Source organism: Nannospalax galili, unplaced genomic scaffold (genome assembly GCF_000622305.1).
Source record: "Nannospalax galili isolate Female #2095 unplaced genomic scaffold, S.galili_v1.0 scaffold370, whole genome shotgun sequence".
Lineage (NCBI taxonomy): Eukaryota > Metazoa > Chordata > Mammalia > Rodentia > Spalacidae > Nannospalax > Nannospalax galili.
Genome location: NW_008329335.1, coordinates 3,865,286 through 3,880,864, shown reverse-complemented (window position 1 = coordinate 3,880,864; position 15,579 = coordinate 3,865,286). Strand labels below are relative to the sequence as shown.

At 38.7% G+C, this 15,579-nt stretch overlaps 1 pseudogene; it reads right to left on the bottom strand.

The window, feature by feature from the left end:
- Positions 1 to 9,449, bottom strand: part of LOC103737263 — a 22,489-nt pseudogene extending 13,040 nt beyond the window's left edge.
- Positions 9,450 to 15,579: the final 6,130 nt, after the last annotated feature.

Genomic DNA, 15,579 nt, shown 5'->3' with positions numbered 1-15,579 from the left:
CTTTCCCTCACTCCCTCCCTCTCTCCCTCCCTCCCTCCAGTGTGCCATGTCATGCTCTCCAGAGAAGCTGTCTCTCTTACTTCTTTAAGTTCTCTTTCTTAATGAAGCTCTTTGCCAAGTTTTTGAAAGGAAGCTTCTTTCTCCCTTCAAGGCCAGTCATGTTAGAGCATCATGTAGTTGGCTACACCAACTCCCTGTCCTAGTCAGTCTTAACTATCAGTTTGACATATCCTCCAGTCATCTGAGAAGGGAATACCAACTCAGGGATTTCCCAGATCAGATTGGCCTGTGGGCATGTCTGTAGGAGAGTATCTTGATTGTTAATTGATGTAGGAGGGTCCAGCCCACTGTGGGCAGCACCATTCCCTAGGCAGGTGGTCCTGGGCTGTGTGAGAAAGCTAGCTGAGCATGAGCCTGTGAGTGAGCCAGCAAGCAGCATCCTCCATGGTTTCTGCTTCAAGTTCCTGCTTGAGTTCTGCTCTGACTTCCCTCAGTGATGGCCTGTGACCTATAATTTTAAGCTAACTAAATCTTTTCTTTCCATAAGTTGCTTTTGGTCAGGGTCTTTTATCATACCAACAAAGTAAAACTAGAACACCCCCACCACAAAGCTCTCTCCTTCAAGGCCTGACCAAACACACCTAGTGATCATGAAGCTTTCTCTTAATAGAGTTCACTCTTAAGGGTAATTGGTCTCAGTTTTCTCCTTCACAAGCTAACCTATATCTTTGTGTTATAACAATTATACTACAAAATAAAAGTGTAACAATCCCTTCATAAGCTGGTAGAAGAGCTGGCAAGTCTGTGCTGTACACATTATACTGCCAGTTCTATTTTTCTTTTTTGTTTTTGGATTTTTGAGACAGGGTCCTACCATGTAGATCAGGCTGGCTTGGACTCATGGTCTTCCTGCCTCAATCTCTAGAGTGCTGGGATTACATGTGTGTGCTACTACACCTGGCTAATACAGGGCAGGACTGTTTTCATTGAGAGTTGTCTGGGAACTAACAGATTAAGCATTAAAATTTGAGCCCAGCACATAGAATCTGCTTTTTTTTCTGGTTAATTAGTTGTAAAGGTTGATCTTTTTTAATTAAAAATTTATTTTTAATTATGTGTATTGTATGTCTGTGTGTGGGTTTACACAACTGAGTGAAGATGCCCACAGAAGTCAGAGGAGTGCATCAGATTCCCTGGAGCTGGAGTTACATCTATGAGTCATCATATGGAGGCTGGGAACTGAACTCAGGTCCTCTGGAAGAGCAGCAATGCTCTTAACCACTGAATCATCTCTCCAGCCCCAGCCCTGTGATGGTTAATCTTGATTGTCACCAAGGAAACAAATCTCTGGGAGTGTCTGTGAGGGAGTTTCTAGATAGGTTAACTGAGGAGGGAAGACCCACCCTGAATGTGGGCAGCACCATCCCATGGGCTGGGGTCCTGGACTGAATAAAAAGGAGAAAGTGAGCTGAGCACCACCATTCATCTCTCTGCTTCCTGACTGTGGATGCAATGTGAGCGGCTGCCCCAAGCTTCTGCCACCATGCCTTCCCACCATGATGGACTGCACCTTCAAAGTAAACCCTTCCTTAAGTTGCTTTTAACAGGCATTTGATCATAGCAATGAGAATTGGTAACCAATACATTTGCCAACAACTATAACTGTGACTGCACAGAGAAATGCTGCATTCCACAGACCCTTGTCATAGAACACATCAGGCCTTCATTCAGTTGGCTCTTCTTTTTTTATTATTATAAAACCTCATTTCTGCTTAAAACTAATTTGATTTAGCAATTTGCACAGAGCCTCCCTGGACCCTGGTTTATGAAGTGGAACAATCACTTAATTGTTCAATTATCCAAGACTGGAGAGGACCAGAGGGAGAAGGTATGGTACACATGGAGCATGGCTCCCTCCAGAGTCAGCCTGGGGAAGGACACACACTACAGAGAGCCAGGCCAGAACTAGGCCCTTTCTCTTTGCCTCCATCATCTGAGCCAGCCTCGACAATTCCTCATCTGATGCAGAAAGGCAGTAAGTTAAGTAGAGCTGCCCACATAGCCAGGCAGGGTGGCACACTCCTATAATCACAGCACTCAAGAGACTGAGACAGGAGTATCACCAGGTACAGGTTGCCTGGGCTAAATAGCAAGACCTCATTTCAATTGAAAAAAAAAAAAAGCAAAAGGCACACATAGATGATTATTTTTCTGCAAAAAGAGACACTGTAACCCTCTTTTGCACCTGAGCAGTCGCCCTGTAGCTTTGAATGCTTCCTGTCTTAATTCATTGCTTTTCATATTGCTTCTTTTGTGTCTTTTAAAGATATATTCAATGTTTAATTATGTTTACATGTGTGTGTGGATTGGGGTATGTGCACGTGAGTTCAGTGTCCTCAGAGGCCAGAAAACAGAGTCAGATCCCCTGGAGCTGGAGTTACAGGTGGTGCTGGGAACTGAAATCCAGTCCTTTGCAACAGCAGTAAGTGCTCTTAACCACTGAGCCATCTCTCCAACCCCTGTTTTGTATATTTTTGACAAGGTCTTGCTATATAGTTCAGGCTGACCTGGAGCTCACGCTGCATTCCAGGCTGGCTTCATACTCATTCTTGTGCCTCAGCCTGTAGTAGCTTGGGGTTACAGGTGTGAGCTGCCATAGCTGAACTTTGGTTTGTAAACTACAGTCTCTGCCCTTACTCTGTCTGAATGTGTTATTCCCTTGATCATTGTCACCAAACTTGCATTATTTCATCTGTCAGTGAATCAAATAATAAAATGGGCTTCATATGTGTATGTGTCTGCATATATGTATGACACATGTGTGCAGTACCTATTGGGTCCAGAAGAGGGCATCAGATTTCTGGATCTGCAGGTACAGGTGGTTGTTAGCTGCCATTTGGGTACTTAGAAGTGAACATTGGTCCTTTGCAAGAGCAGCAAGTACTCTTAACTGCTGAGCCATCCCTCTAGCCCGTTTTGATATATTATATGCTATAGGTACACATGCTGTTTTCCCATTACCCTATAGTTTCAAGTATTCTAAAATACAGTAGCCCTCATTTATGTGAGCTTATATTTTCCACATGTTCAGTTACCCACAGTCAATCATAGTCTGAAAATATTATTTCTCTCCTGTGCCTTAAGAGGAAGGGAGCCATTTATATAACTTTTATTAAGAGATATTATTATAATTATTCTACTTTATCTACCTTATTATTTCTGATTTCTGTTTTGGTTTGTGTTCTAGTTTCATTATGTCACTATAAAAAACATTCTGAGCAGAAGTACATTAGGGGAAGAAAGGATTTATTTCAGATTGCAGGTCATAGTCTGTCACTGAGGGAAGTCAGGGCAGGAACTCAAGCAGGAACATAAAGCAGAAACCATGGAGGATGCTGCTTGCTGGCTCCCTCACAGGCTCATGCTCAACTAGCTTTCTTACACAGCCCAGGACCACCTGCCTAGGGAATGGTGCTGCCCACAGTGGGCTGGGCCCTACTGCATCAATTAACAATTCAAACAATCCCCAACAGACATGCCCATGGGTCATTCTGATCTAGGAAATCTCTCAATTGAGGCTTTCCTCTCATATGATGCTAGGCTGAGCTAAGATGATAGTTAAAGTTAAGGCAGTAAATTTTTCTCATGACTGTAACCAAAATACCTGTGAGAACAACTTAAAAGAGAAATGATTCGTTTTGAATCTGTTTTAGTTACTTTTCTGTTGCTGTGATAAAACACCATGACCAAGGAAACTTACAGAAGGAAAAGTTTATTTGGGCTTACAGTTCTAGAGGGATAAGAGTTCATCATGGTGGGGAGGCATGGCAGGAGGCAGCTGGAGCAGCAAGTAGGGCACTCACATCTTCAAGTGGGCACAGGAAGTAAGAGAGAAACTCAAGATCTGGCAAGGCTTAAGAACTCTCTAAGCCTGCCCCCAGTGACATGCTTCCACCAGCATAACAGCACCTTCTAAGACCTCCCAAAACAGCGCCACCAACTGTGGACAAAATGTCCAAATACTTGTAGCCTATGGGCGACATTGTCATTCAACTCACCAGAGATGGCAAAGATTATCTACTTATTTATTTGGAAAAAGATAGATATTTACCCTCAAATATCTCAAAAAAGTCAATTTCAAATGAAGTAAAACAAAAATATAGAAAAGTCCCTGATAACAAATGGTGTCAGAAAAAATACAGGTGACAATATTTAAGCACTGAATTATCAATTTCTTAGTAATATTTGCCAAGCCTAAATTATAACTGAGAATGTTGCATATTTCTTCTGGTGGAGAACTTGAAATGGGATGAACACAGTAAAAGAAAATTCATTAAAAATATCTGGATATATTTAGCAATGACAGGTGCAGTTTAAATGAAAACTTGTTTTACAGTGGAAGAAATCACTGTAAAGCAGAGTGAAGTGAAACTCTAGAGAACGGGAAAGAGTGTTTGCAACCGTTGTAACTGTAACAAATATCTGAAATTCCATGTCAGTCAGATTCACATTGCAAGAGGTAATTTATGACATATTCAACTTATCAAGATGGACAGTGTATTTGGAACCAGTATTATGTAAGTTTAATCTGTGACTGATCCTTCCCATTGCTTGTGTCTGTGCTTGCACAGTAAATCATTGTGGAAGACTGCTGGAGGTAGATTATTTACCTCATGGTGACTGGGAGGCAAAAGCACTGAAGAGGCCAGGGTCCAAAAATCAACTGTGAGGCTTTGCCTCCAATGGCCTAACTTTTCTCCAGTAAGGCCTACTTGATAATGCTCCACCACCTTCCAACAAAAGGATAGGCTTGGGATCACGCCTTTAATACATTTTGGAGACATTTAAAATTCAAATTACAGTATTCTGCCTTCGCATATGTCCAATATTTCTATTTTTCTTTGAATGCCTTTTTACTGTCTAGGCCAGTTGTACAGTGACTACCTGCATAATTTATTTGTTCTAGGGAAAGGTAAGCTTATGTCTTATGATTATTTGGAAAACTATATTGGATTAAACAATTTCATGCAAGATATTTCAATATTATAACTGCCCAATCAAAAGATAAATTATTAAAACATTTAGGTAACCACATAATCTGTAAATTATAATACTCTATTTGATTGACCATAATATCACATTAACTGAGACCATCAAGAATTTCAGGTGTCAAAAACATGCAATGGAAAAAAGACAAGCTATTCAACAATGATATTAACAAAACTGGATATCCAACTGCAGCAGAATGAAATCAGATTCATATTTTTCATCTCTTACAAAAATCAACTCAAAGTGCAACAGTGGCTTTAAAATCCAAAATGCTGAAAATTAGTAGAGGAAAACATTGGAATAAACTTCAGGATATAGGTTTAGACAAGAACTTTCTGAACAGAACCCCAACAGCATGAGAAATAGTCCAAGAATAAACGAATAGAAGTAAAAATTCCTGAACAGCAACCCCCCCAAACCAAACCAACCAAATAACAACAACAACAACAACAACAAAACCCCTGTGAGTAGAGAAGACTTATTGTCCAGAAAATAGGAGAAAAATCATTTCAACCATACTTCAGATGGGGACCAATATGAAAATTTATAAAGAATTGTTAAGCACTCAAACCCCAAACTGCCAATCAACAAATACGGTAATGAAATTAACGGACTGTTCTCAAAGAAAGCATAAATAGGCAAGAAGTAATTTTAAATGTATTTCACATCCCTGGTCATTGGGGAATGCAAATTAAAACTACTATGAGATAATACCTTGCTTCAATCAGAATGTTTACCATCAAGAAATCTGACAGTAAATGCTGGCAAGGATGAGCAGAAAAAGAAATCCTTATGTATCACTGCTTGCAGTGCTATAAACTAGTACAACCAGTATGGAAAGCAGTATGGAACATTCTTTTTTCTTTTTTCCTTTTGATTTTGTGAATACAACTTATTATCTGCATTTGACCAGTGGTAGAACTTTGTAATCATCTCAATCTGTTGCAAAAAGAAGCTATTTTTGTGTGTGGTGAGGGGTATATGTGTCTGTAATGTAAGTATAGGTATTTAGAATATAGTAAGAACTTATTTTGATCTAGGGAAATAACAGAATTAATTTGTTCTCGAGGGTCTATGACCTCTCCAGCCATGTGTACTTGGCTACGTTTACAGTGCTTTGCATAAATTTCCTTCCTCAAGTGGGCCAGAGTCCAATTAGACAGGCAGCCATTAATTACCACAAAGATAAAAGTGCCACTACTGCATCAATAGAGATAATTTGATGAGCTTGTCATTGTTATGGTTTGTAGGCTTTACAGCTTGGTACAGTCATTGATTATTTTTCTCCTTTGGGAGCTTGTATAGTAGCTTTTGATATTATGAGAACCTTATGTGATACACATAAGTTTATATATACAAACTTCCCACACTTTACACTTGGGGAACATTGCAGAAGAGGGGAAAGAAAGAATGTGCCAGAGGGACAAGATACTTGCTGCTTCTCAATGCATTCTAGACATGATATGGTAGCATTATCAATGAAATCTCCACAGTATGATAATCTTATAATATCTACATAATGACAAAACCAGTTGACAGGTCAAGATGGATGGGGAAAATTGGACAGTGTCCCACCTCAAGATGAAGAGCTCCAGGCAATCCATGACTGCTAATGGAGGGAGAGCCAGGTTTCTCCAGGGACGAGCTTGTGAGAGGTAGCTAATCTCAAATGGACAGCCCTAAACACAGGTGCACGTGAGCACCACTGAATTAACTCAGTGCAGGATATATAGATATGTATGTATGTATGATATATATATAAATAATAGAGGACAAGAAATTGAGAGGGATTGGTGAGGTGAGGGACATGGGAGGAGTTGGAGCGGGACTAGGAGAGATGGAAATAATGCAATACGATACTCATGTATGAAATTCTCAAAGAAAGAATAATTAAAAAATTAAATAAAACTACAATATCTCCATTCTATACCACTCATGAGCATATACCAATGGACTCCCTATTCTTCCACAAAAGTACTTGCACATCCATGTTAACTACACTATCTTCACAATAGGAAGGATATTGAACCAGGCTAGATGTCCATCAACAGATGAACTGATAATAAAACTGTAGTATATAAACACATTGAAAATGTATTCAGCTGTAAACAAAAATAAAAGTATAAAATTTGCATGAAAATGAATGGCTTTGCAAAGTATAATGTTAAGCAAGGGTCACTCCAACTCAGAAAGACAAATCTGACATGTTCTCCCTCCTATGCATATCCTAGCCTATGATATATTCATATATTTATATAAATGGATGTAAATGTAAAGTTTAAACAACTAGAAAGGAGACCAAGACTGGGCAAAAATAGGTGCTAAGAAAAGACAGTTCCGAGCAAAAGGACACATGTGACATGAAAAAGGAAAAGAGATTGATGGGGAAGTTATGAATGGGAGACAGGAATGTAGGGGAAATTCACGCAGAGGAGAATCTACTTAAAACCTTCTAAAACACTCTCTATTTCAAGATGCTATAATAATATCTAATATTTTGCATGCTAATTAAAAAGAGAATTTCAGGGGCTGGAGAGCTGGCTCAGTGGTTAAGAGTAGTGATTGCTTTTGTAGAGAATCAGTGTTCAATTCCCAGCATCCACATGATGGTTAACAGCCATTCATAACCTAGTTCTAGAGGAATCTGATGCTGTCTTCTGACCTCCGTGGGCATTGCAAAACTTGGGTGTACTTAAATATATGTAGGCAATACATTCATACACATAAAAAGAATTTTAAAATAATAAATAAAAAGAATTTCAGGAATTTGAGAATCATTAGCTTCATGAAATGAATAAATATTTTGGTAAAATATTGCAGAAATTTTAACTAGAAGAATTGTAGCATTTTTGGTTTTTGAAGAGTAGGCTGAAGTTTTCAATTAAGGGACTAATAATGGTAGTATTTGATAACTCTAAAAATTAATATTTTCATTAATTTATTTTTCTTCCTTGTAATTTTATGATATAAATGAAACAGATAATTGCCTTAATTTTGTTCTATACTTTGAAGTCCTGAGCTCTGTTATGAAACAGGAGAGGAATTATGTTTTCATAGAAATAACTGGAAATGCACAGAAAAACCATATCAAACATATATATATAGTACCTTTTGGAAACTCAGGAAATTAATAATCACTAAAGTAAAATGTAACACAAATTCCTGAACAATTACACATGTTGTACAAAAAGTAAATATTGTATACACTGTGAAATCAATATTCCTAGTCAAATTGGCAGGTGGAATATTAGTAATCCTACAAACATACAATAATATATAATTTTATATAAAAAAACCCAAAGTATTATGTCAGCGTAAGTTCATGGATAATGAAGAGATGCATAGCAATCCGATGGCAGAAAGAAGCTGGGCGTGGTGGAGTGAGAAAAAGTATGAGACATCTGCATCTGAATTCTTTGGCAGTTTTTGAAGTGAGCATATAAATATTTTTCTTATGTAATTAGTACTTGACTGAAAATGCTTCAAAATATCATAGAACCAACTGTTATATAGTTTGAGGATATGGAAAATTTTCTTTTAAAAACTTTTAAATCCACTATTTTTACAGAGGAGAGATGACTTGAGAATTCTAAATTCTACACAATCTACATGGATGTCTATTATGAAAGTGTAGAGCTGATTAACTTTCACTAAAAAATGAGCCACTCATATTCCCTTTCACCTTAAGTTCTGCATAAAGCCTTATGCATACTGTGAAAGATTTTTATGAATGGATTTACCGGCATTGCTAATGAGGTCTGATGAACCAAAAAGTCCTTGGAGAAGTGCTTCTGAAAAGTGTGAGGCATCAGGAAGTTCAGCATCCAAAGTATTCTCAAACCTGGCCACATCTTTCTTTTTCCCAATCACTAACAGTGCAACCCCCACTAGAGAAATGAAACAAAGAATAGCTATCTTCATCAAACTGCCGATAGTCTGAAACCAAGACACTGTTTTCACACCTTGGACACTGAGAATTTCCAGTGACCACAAAATTGCCAAAGCTGGACAGTTTTTTTTGGTAGCTCTGGAGCTGGGCACTCAGCCTAGAAAGGTGGAATTAGATAACTAGTTATTGACAAGCTTTTAGATGCCAGTAGTAGGGAATATGCAAAAATTTTAACCCAAAGTCTAAGGAAAGCAACAGAGGATCCAAGAGATCTCTTGAGAAAATAATAAGATGCTGCACTCTCAGGGAAGGTGGTCCCCATCTCTGTACAACAGAAAGCATTTATTATGCTTAGTAGGGCACAAGCTGACCAAATACTCAGGGAGACAGGGATGTTCAGTGCAGAGTACTGTAAAACAACTTCAGGGGACACAAAGATTCACGTACTTACTATACCACTAAATAAGAAAATGTGCCCATGGAAGAATCCTATTATTTGCCAGAGTTGCATCTTTTTTCTTTTTTGTTTTACAAATCCTGAAAAATAAATTGGAACCTCATATAAGGAGATAACTTTTGCACTTCCAACTTCTACAAGGCTTTTTCAATAGCAGTGTTCTCTTGATTTAACATTTTTATTCTTACTTGAATTTCCATTATTTATTCTACCTGAATCTCTAAAAATGATTAACTTTTGAATTGCTTTCAGGTTTTGTGACTTCTTTCCAAAGCCATAGTTAAAACATCTCACATGTTAATTATTCAACAAAAGTTACATATGCAACTGATCAAGTCAATTACTGCTGGCCATCACAGGAATATTTCAGAAGTTCTAGGAAGAGGATTTTCAATTTGAAGTGTAACATTGTTAATAAGTCAAAGTCCATATAGTCCCCACTAGAAAGACAAAAACCCAGGAGAAGAGAATTAGTCAAAAAGAAATTAGATTTACTAAGACTAGCTCCCTGAGAGAAGTAGAAGCTGTCATTCCTGCCACTAGAAAATGGAAAAAGAAGTTGAGTGTTGTTATAGATATGCTCAGAGTGAATGCAGTGCATGGAGTCAATAGGCTGTAAGACTAAATGATGAATGGGTGTTTATCATCAGGATGCTTCTTCTTTTCTTTCTTTCTTTCTTTCTTTCTTTCTTTCTTTCTTTCTTTCTTTTCTTCTTCTTCTTCTTCTTCTTCTTCTTCTTCTTCTTCTTCTTCTTCTTCTTCTTCTTCTTCTTCTTCTTCTTCTTCTTCTTCTTCTTCTTCTTCTTCTTCTTCTTCTTCTTCTTCTTCTTCTTCTTCTTCTTCTTTTCTTTCTTTCTTTCCTTCTTCTTCTTCTTCTTCTTCTTCTTCTTCTTCTTCTTCTTCTTCTTCTTCTTCTCTTTTCTTCTCCTTCTTCTTCTCCTCCTCCTTCTTCTTCCTCCTCCTCCTTCTTCTTTCATTCTTTCTTTTTTAAAAAAATTCATTCAAAGTTTTATTTAATTCCCATACTGATAAAAAATAATTCCATGAATTTTTTAAACCACTGCATAAATGCTGTAGGGTACAAAAACTTAAAAAAGTGTTAGCAACTTTAAACAATTCACCACAAGTAAATGGGTATGCAACATAAATATGACCTTCTAGGCTAAGAAGATTCCATTCACACAACATTCTCAACTAATGGCTGAAAAGAAATGCACATAGGGGCTTCCATAAGTTAATCCACATGCTCATTCACATGGGGGCGGGGAAGATCTGCCAACTAGGTACACAAAACTGCAACACCATCATTTATTGCTAATATTTAACACTACAGAGTCAAATGACAACAGGCAACAGGACAATGGTGAGCCCATCACTACAGGGCCTCAGTTCCTAAACCCAAGGCTCTATCTTCTGTCACCCACTTATGTGCCTTGAGCCCATCTCTTCCCTCCTTAACCCTTCCCATCCAGGAGAGGTCTTGGAGGCCCCAGCTCCCAGGAGGGCTGGGATGAATGGGAGATGCAGCCCCTCTAGGGAAATTCTTTGGTTCTCTCCCTGAATACCTATCCTCAAGAGCCCAGCCTAGTCTTAGAAGAGCAGGGGCTCAGCAAAGCTCCCTTTATGGAACACAGTGGGCACTACCTCCTGCTTCTCCCAGTCATTGCATAGCAGCCCCATAACTGCCACCACTCCAGTCTGGAATGTTAGTCCTGGAGCTGCAGAGCTCTGTTCACACTCCTCAGGAAAAGCTGACCAGGGCAGTTTACAATCTAAAGCTTAGTGCTTGTTACTGTTACAAATTGAAATTGTCCAGATGAGCTATCCGTCACAAACACTGTCCTGTCACCACAGAGATCAAATGCCTGACATGGGAAACAAGTGTATAAATATGAATAAACATAAACTATCTTAAACCTTATAACAGTAGCACAAAATATACATGATCTAGGTACTGACCTAGTAAATCATTATCAACATAATTAAAAACAAAATAGTCACTAAAACAAGGTCAGTTATTATCTTAAGTATTATCTTGTGGAATTCAGGGATCCACTTCCTTTAAAAGTGATAGAGGTTTTCTATCAGTTTGTCTTATATTAAAACTGCTTTTAAATCTACTATATTAAACACATTCTAATTTGGTCACTGATAAAAACATTTTACTTAGTCACTTTGAACTTTAAAAAAATGCTATTAATCCCAGCACTCGGGAGGCAGAGGCAAGTGGATCCTTGTGAGTTCAAGGCCAGCCTGGTCTGCATAGTGAGTTCAGGTCAGCTGGGACTACAGAAAGACCCTGTCTCAAAAAGACAAAAAACAAACAAACAAAAACAAAACAAAACAAAACAAAAAAACCCACAAAAAAAATGTTATTAAAAGTCTTTGGCAAAACCATAGTGGAAGAGAAACTGCCAATTCTAGACCTGGGCAGAGCCTGCAGGCAGGGCACCTGCCCTGCCCAAGTCTGCCCCAGATGGCAGGGTCTTCCTGGACAGATGGCTCTTCCCTGGATTTCCAGGGACAGTTTCAGTCCTGACCAGAGAGGGCTCAAGTGCATAACCCTAGACACATTCTTTTTTTTTTTTTTTTTTTTTTTTAAACATATAAGAGCTTAATCATAACCAGTAGTGCTACTGGTTTAGTTTCTTTTCTTTTTAATTCCAAAGAGAGGCAGTTTTTAACTATTTTCCAGAGATAACCTGAAGCAGGTTATATAAAAATATAGATGCAGTTCCCTGGGCCTGCACAACCTGCTGGCCTCTCTGGGGGTAAGTCCATCGAGCTCTCCACCCCTTGACTCCTCCAGGCTCATTCACCCTCCCATCTCCCCTGCCAGTCTTTCCTCCTAGCTTGGGCCCTGTCCCATTCCTTGTCTTGGTGCCCCAGACAATGGGGAACCACCACCTCTTCCTGATCCTTTGCATCCAGACCAACCCAATTCCTTCTTGAGGTCCCTAGGAGTCCTCTGGGCCTGGTCCCACCCTCACCTCCCTCTGCTTTCCTGGGCTTCACAGCCCCACCAGCCTCTTTCCTGGACCTGGGGGCTGACCTCTAAGACCAGGGTCACCACTGCTTCCTGATCCCTTGCACCCAGACAGACCCAGTTCCTTCTCGAGATCCCCAAGAGCTCCCTGGGCCTGGTCCTGCCCTCACCTCCCTCTGCTTCCCTGGGCTGCACAACCCACCAGCCTCTCTCCTGAAGGCAGGGGTTGACCTTTTATCTTACTGATCCTTTGTATCTAGACCAACCCAGTTCCTCAGTGCAGTGCCCAGGAGACCTTGGGGCCTCTTCCCACCCCATCTCCCTTTGCACCTCTGAGTGTCATGGCCACCAGCTGCCCTAGACAAGCATCTTTCCTGGGCCAGGCTCCCACGCCAGTCCAACCCCCAAATTCCTGAGACCAAAATCTTTCCTGGTGGGATCCAGACCTTAAGAGAAAGCCTGAGAGCAAATGATCCTCATCTGACTTGGGCCTCTGTGGGAACTCCGGAAGACAGAAGCAATCCAGCCACTCCAATATAAAAGCAAAAGAGAGAACCAGAATCTTAGATGAACCAGCTTGTCATGCCCAATAAAGTTTACAAAAATAAGCAGAACTAAACTCAACAAAGGAAAGCTTGAGTCTCATAGAAGAGCCAGAATCTACAAAAGAAATCCACATGCCAAAGTCACAGAGAAAAGTAATAACATGAAAAATCAAAATAACATATCCCCACCAAATATCAATAGTCCTCTAGAGGAGTACAATGAGAATGCCCTAGAGATAAGGACAGGACATGGAACTCAAAATAACAATTATAAACATGATAAAAGAATTCAGTGAATTTAAAGAACACACAAAAAAATCAAAGAACTGAAGGAAGATAGGGATAAATTTCTGAATGAATTCAGAAAAGAACTAGAAATATTGAAGACTACTCATGCTGAAATGAAGAAGGAAGTGAAACACTCAGTAAGCCAATTAGAAATGACAGGAGAAAACCTCACCAATATGATGAATAAAATGGAAAGCAGAATATCAAGACTGGAAGATAAAGTGGATGAACTAGACCACCCAAGCAAAGACTATGAAAAATTTAAGAAAGCAGAATGGAATATGCAGGAACTGTGTGACACCATAAAAAGACCAAACTTATGCATTATAAGCATACAGGAAGGAGAAGAATCCCAAGATAATGGCATGGACTAGATCTTCAACAGAATTGTAGAGGAAAATTTCCCAAAATTAAAGAAAGACATGCCCACACAAATACGAGAAGCATACAGAACACCAAACAGACAGGACCAGAAAAGAAACTCACTATGACACATCATAGTAAAAACAATAAGCATACAGAAAAAAGAGACAATACTGAAATCTGCAAAAGAGAAACAACAAGTCACATATAAAGGAAAACCCATTAGGATTACAGCTGATTTTTCAGTGCAAACTATGAAAGCCAGAAGAGTCTGGACCAAAGTATTCCCAGTTTTAAATGACCACAGATGCCAATCCAGATTACTATACCCAGCCAAAATATCTATTATAGTTGAAGGGGAAAGAAAAATCTTCCATGACATAAATAGGCTGAAGGAATTCATGTCCACATACCAGCCCTTCACAGAGTTCTGGAAGCAATATAAAGAGCTGAAGAAAGGTATGACTATACCCAAGGGGTTGCCAAAAGAAATTTAATGAAGTTATAACTGTGGAAAAATACAGCTATATCAAGCATGCAAACAGAAATAAAAATGACAGGATTCAATACAGATCTTTCATTAAATAACTTTAAATATTAACAGACTGAATTCCCCAGTCAAAAGACACAGACTAAGTGAATGGATTAAGAAACAAAACCCATCTTTTTGTTGTCTGCAAGAAACTTATCTCACTTTCAAGGACAGACACTATCTTAAGGTGAAAGGATGGAAAAAAATATTCCAAGTGAATGGTACTAAGAAAAATGAGGTGTTGCAATTCTAATATCTGACCAAATAGATTATAAACTAAAACTAATCAGAAGAGATAAAAATGGTCACTTCATTCTGATCAAAGGAACAATAAAATTCCACCCAAACACCAAAGGACATACTTTCTACTCAGCACCCCATGGAACTTTCTCCAAAATCGACCATATACTGGGGCACAAAACAAAGATCAGCAAATACAAAAAGACTGAAATAATTCCATGTGTTCTATCAGACCACAATGCAATAAAGCTTACAATCAACACCCGAAGAAGCCAAAATCACCACACGAACACATGGAGATTAAACACACTCCTGAATGATGAATGGGTCAAAAGAGAAATTAAGAAAGAAATAAAAGTATTCCTGGAATTAAATGAAAAGGACAATACAACACTACAAAACCTCTGGGACACTCTGAAAGCTGTCCTTGGAGGGAATTTTATAGCTCTAAGTGCCTACATGAAAAAATCAGAAAGAACACAAATAAATGTCTTAACATTGCAACTCAGGAAACTTGAAAAACAACAACAAATTAAACCCAAACCCAGCAGACAAGAAGAAAAACAAAAACCAGGGCAGTAATTAGTGAAATCAAAACAAAGAAAACAATACAAAGAATGAATGAATCCAAGAGCTGGTTCTTTGAAAAGATAAACAAGATTGACAGACCACTAGCCCAGTTAACCAAAAGAAAGAAAGAGCACCTCCATATCAACAAAATCAGAGATGAAATGGATGGATATTTAAAGGCATGGGAACTACCAAAACTAAATCAAGAAGAGATTCACAGCTTAAACAGACTCATAACACAAAAAGAAATTGAAACAGTAATACAAAACCTCCTGACTAAAAAAAGCCAACGACCAGATGGCCTTACAGCAGAATTCTATCAGACGTTTAAAGAAGATCTACATCCATTACTACTTAATTTATTCAAAAAGATGTAAATGGAGGAAGAACTTCCAAATTCCTTCTATGAAGCCATCATCACTTTAATACCAAAGCCAGGTAAAGATACAACCAAAAAAGAAAACTATAGACCCAAATCCTAATGAACATAGATGCAAAAATTGTCAACATGATACTTGCAAACCTCAAACAGACACACATCCAAAAAATCATCCACCATGATCAAGTCAGTTTTATCCCAGCAATGCAGGGGTGGTTCAATATACGTAAGTCAATAAACATCATAAATCATATAAATCGGCTCAAAGACAAGAACCACAG